The following is a 6000-nucleotide window of genomic DNA, read 5'->3' as shown; positions in this document are numbered from 1 at the left end:
GGCGCTAAACGTAGCACAGGAGTTTAGAGATAATCCACACTGATATTTGTGGACCATTTCCTGTGAAAAGCGTGGATGGCTATGACTCGTTCATAACATTCACAGATGATTACTCCCGTTATGGTTACATTTATCCAATTAAAGAAAGATCAGAAGCGCTGGATAAATTTAAGATATTTAAAGCTGAAGTTGAAAATCAGCATAACAAAAGAATCAAAATAGTAAGATCCGACCGTGGGGGGGGGGGAGTACTATGGTCGACATACCCCATTTGGCCAAGTTCCTGGACCTTTTGCAAGGTTTTTGCAGGAAAATGACATAGTAGCCCAGTATTCGATGCCGGGCGAGCCTCAGCAAAATGGAGTAGCTGAAAGGCGTAACCGTACACTGATGGATATGGTACGCAGCATGATGAGTTATTCCACCTTACCATTGGGACTGTGGATGGAGGCGTTGAAAACCGCCATTCACATTCTAAATAGAGTGCCAAGTAAGTCGGTGCCCAAAACACCGTATGAACTATGGACAGGAAGAGTACCCTCACTAAACCATCTGCGTGTGTGGGGGAGCCCACCTGAGGCCAAAGTATTTAACCCAAACATTGGGAAGCTAGATCCCAAAACAGTAAGCTGCCACTTCATTGGCTATCCGGAAAGATCAAAAGGTTTTCGTTTCTACTGTCCAGACAGATATACAAAGTTTGTAGAAACGAGACACGCGATTTTCTTTGAGGATGAGATGGTGAGGGGGAGCATGGTGGCTCGAGAGATTGATCTTGAGGAGAAGCGGGTGTGTGCACCTAATCCGATGATTCAGGAACCATTCTTCTCACTACCTGTTATTCCCGCACCAATAGTTCTTGAGGTCGTGGTGCAAGCACCCGCTACAGTCCCTGATATTGTGGTGCAGGCACCTGCTGTGATTCCACCTGTGGAAACGATGAGTGAAGTTTTGGAACCTGTCCTTCAGGAGCCAACTGAACCCATCATTACACATGAGGAAGAGTTGCAGCAGCCACCTCTGAATGATGCGCCACAAGCAGAGGCACAGAATGTGCCCGAAAGTGAGGGGCCTAGAAGGTCTCAAAGAGTCAAAAGATCAGCTATTCCTGATTACTATAAAGTTTATAATACAGAAGAAGTTCATATAGAAGGTGATCCCACTTCATATGAGGAAGCCATGAAAAGTGTTCACTCACCGAAGTGGCTAGAGGCCATGGAAGATGAGATGAAATCAATGAGTTCCAACAATGTTTGGGAACTTGAAGAGATTCCTAAAGGAGCCAAAACAGTAGGCTGTAAATGGGTCTACAAGACTAAACGTGACTCCAAAGGGAATATAGAAAGGTATAAGGCGAGACTTGTGGCAAAAGGCTTTACACAAAGAGAAGGAATAGATTACAATGAGACTTTTTCTCCTGTCTCATGTAAAGACTCCTTCAGAATCATAATGGCACTGGTTGCACATTTTGACTTAGAGCTACATCAGATGGATGTAAAGACGACTTTTCTAAATAGGGATTTAGAAGAAAATGTCTACATGAAACAACCAAAGGGTTTTATCATGGAAGGCAATGAGAATATGGGATGTCGTCTAAAGAAATCCATTTACGGATTAAAGCAAGCCTCTAGACAGTGGTATCTAAAGTTTAATAATATAATCAAGAAATTTGGGTTTCAAGAGAATATAGAGGACAATTGTGTCTATGCAAAGTTCAAAAATGGGAAATACATTTTCCTAATTCTGTATGTGGATGATATCTTACTTGCAAGCAGTGATATTAGTCTACTGCAAGAGACAAAGAAGTTTTTGTCCTCAAACTTCGATATGAAGGATCTTGGTGAAGCATCATATGTTTTGGGCATAGAAATTCACCGAGATAGAAAGAATGGGGTTCTTGGATTATCGCAAGGGGCATATTTAGAAAAGGTTCTAAAGAAGTATAATATGCATGCAAGTAAGGCCACACCTGCTCCCATAGTCAAGGGCGACAGTTTTGGGAATTTTCAATATCCCAGGAACCAGTACGAGATCGATCAAATGAAAGCGGTTCCATATGCTTCAGCTGTCGGAATCTTACAGTATGCTCAAGTGTGCACTCGCCCTGACTTAGCTTTTGTCACCGGGGTTCTTGGTAGATATCAAAGTAATCCAGGTGTAGAACACTGGAAGATGGTAAAGAAAGCATTGCGCTACGCGCAAGGCACAAAAGAACTCATGCTTACATATAAGAGATCTGATTCCCTAGAGATAAAAGGGTATTCAGATGCAGATTTTGCAGGAGACAAAGATGATAGAAAATCCACGTCTGGATACGTGTTCACTCTCGCAGGAGGAGCTATCTCGTGGAGAAGCTCAAAACAGAAAGTAACTGCGTCATCAACGATGCATGCAGAATTCATAGCATGTCATGAGGCCACGGGGCAGGCGATATGGCTAAAGAAATTTATACCCGGATTGAGAGTGGTTGACTGTATTCACAGACCACTAAAGATGTACTGCGACAATGAGCCAGCAGTATTCTATGCTCACAACAACAAATCAAGCAATGCTTCCAAAACCATTGAGATAAAGTTTTATGTTGTGAAAGACAGAATCCAGGATCGCACTATAAGTCTCGAGCATATAAGAACAAAAGATATGCTTGCGGATCCGCTCACGAAAGGCTTACCACCCAATGTGTTTAGAGAACACTTAGCCGGCATGGGTTTAAGGGAAAGCCTATGATTCCTGGATTGTAAAAGGCCCAAAAGAAACAGAATTGTTTCAAAACAGAGAGGTGTGTTGTAGCTGTTGATTCTATCAGCAATTAAGCTGTGACGATGAGGCATGCTCTACATATTAATCTACGATGAAACGAATAAAAGCGAAAAGAGTAAAGTTAAAAGTAAATGATGAGATCAAGGGGGAGAATGTTAGATTGATCTCCTCCCGCGCCCTGATCGGGGGCGCTCACCCTAGCATTGGGTGGTGGGCCCCTGTCGCGCTGCGCTATATAAACAGGGTGGGGGACACGGCTCGGCTCACGAGATTCGCCGCAGCCAGCCGTCCCACCGACACACCTACCGATCTAGGTTTTGCGCAGTAGCGGCGGGAAGTACCACCGCCACCTCACCGGCGACCGGACTCGGCACTGCGCGTCGCTGCCTTGCGCAAACTTCCCCAAGCGAACCAGCGATGGCCAGCAGCTCTGCTGCTCCCACCCCTAGGGGTGAAGGTACCCCTATCTCTCTCACTCCCTCTTGGCACACACCAGAAACACCATGTCCCTCATGTCATTTATGATCCCGACTAGATATGCATCTAGAGATCCTAGGCACGAGTCTAACAATAGTTGCCTATGAGAAAAAAACAGCCTCGGGAAGGTAGATACCTACATTTGGTATTGTTTGACCCCGTGCTTTGTTAATGATCATAGCAAAGCTCAAGCAGATGGAAACTGCACCGACGACCACAATAGGAGAGCCGAAATAGGCATAATTATTTGAGATAGCTAAGGAAAGTTAGTACTAGCAGCATGCATTATTCGAGATACCCGAAATATAAGTGTACAACATAAATCATCCATCGGAACATTCATGACTACAAAATACATATGCATGCATCTCTACTGTTTAGACCACAAATTTAAGCCACTCTTACGATCAAAGAAAAGCAACTAACGAAATAGACACATATAAAGGCAGCAACGGGCAAGACATGATGTGTTTACTTACCAAGAAAAACATCTTCGGATGTGCACCTGCAGTAGATGTTGTTCTCGCCCTCGATGTGCCGCTTCAGGTGGTTCCCTCCGTAGACGCCGATCTCCTAATAATCTGCCAAAGTGACGAGAACGCTCTCATCCTGATCCCTGCGTGCATCGTCAGTAGCCGGGCAGATTATTCCCTGCGGGCATCGTCAGGGAGTCCATGCCATACAAGCAGACAAGGCAGCGTGCAAAGAGATGGATGGATGGATGGATGGATGGGCAACGGATGTGGGATTACCTGTCTACAGATGGGCACAGCGAACGCCTAGGCCGCTTGTTCCTCGTCGTTCCTGCGCAGTTGGTAGGGTTAGACAGACGTTGTCATGCCAACGATACCGATTACGATCTCCTCCATCCGGGCGCGACAATATTGTAGAGAGAACCAGATGTGCTTCGTAGAGGGCATATGGCGACGCAGCGGCCTAGCAAATCACACCAGAATAAGGCGAACTCGTCGATGCCAACATGCAACCATGCGTGAGGAATCACAATTAGGGAAGAAGCTATAAGCAGAGAGCATGATTCTGTGCGTCGTTGAGCGTACATGCTGTCACACGACAACGTTGAGATCTCGCTCTGCTATCGACTGGGGCTGGCGTGGCTATCGGCGAGGCAGCCCGTTGCACAAGCGGCAAGAGAAGACGATCCCATGGACAAAAAGGCAGAGGGCAGCGTTGGGACGGCTAAAAAGGATTTGCTTGGGCCTGCAGCAGCACCAGGCAGCAATCACGTCATGCCAAAATCACAGCAATTACTGATGCATGGCAATTATCACGTCATGCAAGCAAGGAAAGGATCAGGCAACGATTGATTGCAAAACTTTCGTTTAGGAAAGAATCAGGAAAGGAAGGCAACAATTGATTGCACGAACGCCGCGGTAATTGCGCAATCACGTGAGGGGCCACGATGTGACCGATTGGTGGGGTACGTGGAGAAGGAAACTACGTTAATCACGGAAGGTGCACGACGGGGTATAGCTAGGGGTGGTAATGGATTATGACTCTTATGACTCCTTTACAATCCAACTCAGCCCTATCTAGTTCAAAATCATATAATATTATGGTCCGGTTCTTATTGAGCCCGATCCTTAAATTTGCTATGCTAAATTAGAGAGCCATTTACCACCCCTATATAGCCGGTGGGTAAGTGCTTAGGTGCGGTGAAAAAAATCAGCGCGATTTGGCAGAAACATTTTAGAATAGTAGGTTTTCATTCTGTCTATCACCTCCTTTACCTGTGCAGTGGGCCCTCTGTGAGGGGTACCAGTAGCTGATTCTCGGTGAGAATTGATTTCAATTTCGTCGCTCTTTATATTATATAGTATAGATTAATTAATTGCATTGGTGTTAACTAGTTTCTGCAGCGCTTAATCTGAAATTCTGAAAATAACTTGTTTGCAACATCTGACATTTCTGCAGTCGAGAATGTACTTAAATTACCAGCTGCAATAAAAGAAGGAATAGGTCAATACGGTCTCAAAGGACAAAAGCATGTGATGGAAGTTAGGATATAAAACCCATTCATATAATTGCAAAAGCAAAAGGAACTACCAGAAATAGAGAAGCAATCTACAAAAAAATATCAATATAAACAAGTGAAACTAAGAATTCAGTACATAAATGCTTGGGTTTAAAAATAAAATTGAACTTAAAACACATAATTTTCATCACAGCAATAAATAAACATATAAAGTTCAATGTTTTGTTTTTGTACTCCTGAACCGTACAGTTTCCACCTGTCATAGCAGTGCCAGCCAACACTTTGGCTACCGCATAGAAACATGTCACTCTGTAAAGACTTCCCACAAAAAATTCTTATACTATCACATGCATGACACCATTAAAAGATAGCTAACATGAACCTGAAAACTTGTTAAACAGGAATTGATATTTTAAAACAGGGGTTGATAACTGATAAACCAAACATGAAAGGAAGAATATTTCCACACCCATTCTCTCTAGACCTGATGTTCACTGGAGTAAAATTAGTTTTGTAGATTATAAAGATGTTAAGGTTTTTTCTCATACATGTTTCACTTCACCTAATTTACTTGGGAAATAAGGAGCAAGTATCATGCTGTCAAGACTACAAATACAAACCAGTAAGAAGTAATATCTAATTCGTCAAGCTATTAGCTCAAAATGAAAATAATCCTTGTAAGTTTCTAAACAATCTATCATCACAATTCACAAGCTGAGCAGGAGTTAACATCGTATGAGAACTAATAAAAGCTCAAGCAGGAGCAATAC

Source organism: Setaria italica, chromosome II (assembly GCF_000263155.2).
Source record: "Setaria italica strain Yugu1 chromosome II, Setaria_italica_v2.0, whole genome shotgun sequence".
Taxonomy (NCBI): Eukaryota; Viridiplantae; Streptophyta; class Magnoliopsida; order Poales; family Poaceae; genus Setaria; species Setaria italica.
The sequence above is the reverse complement of the archived record's forward strand: the minus strand, read 5'-3'. Positions refer to the sequence as shown.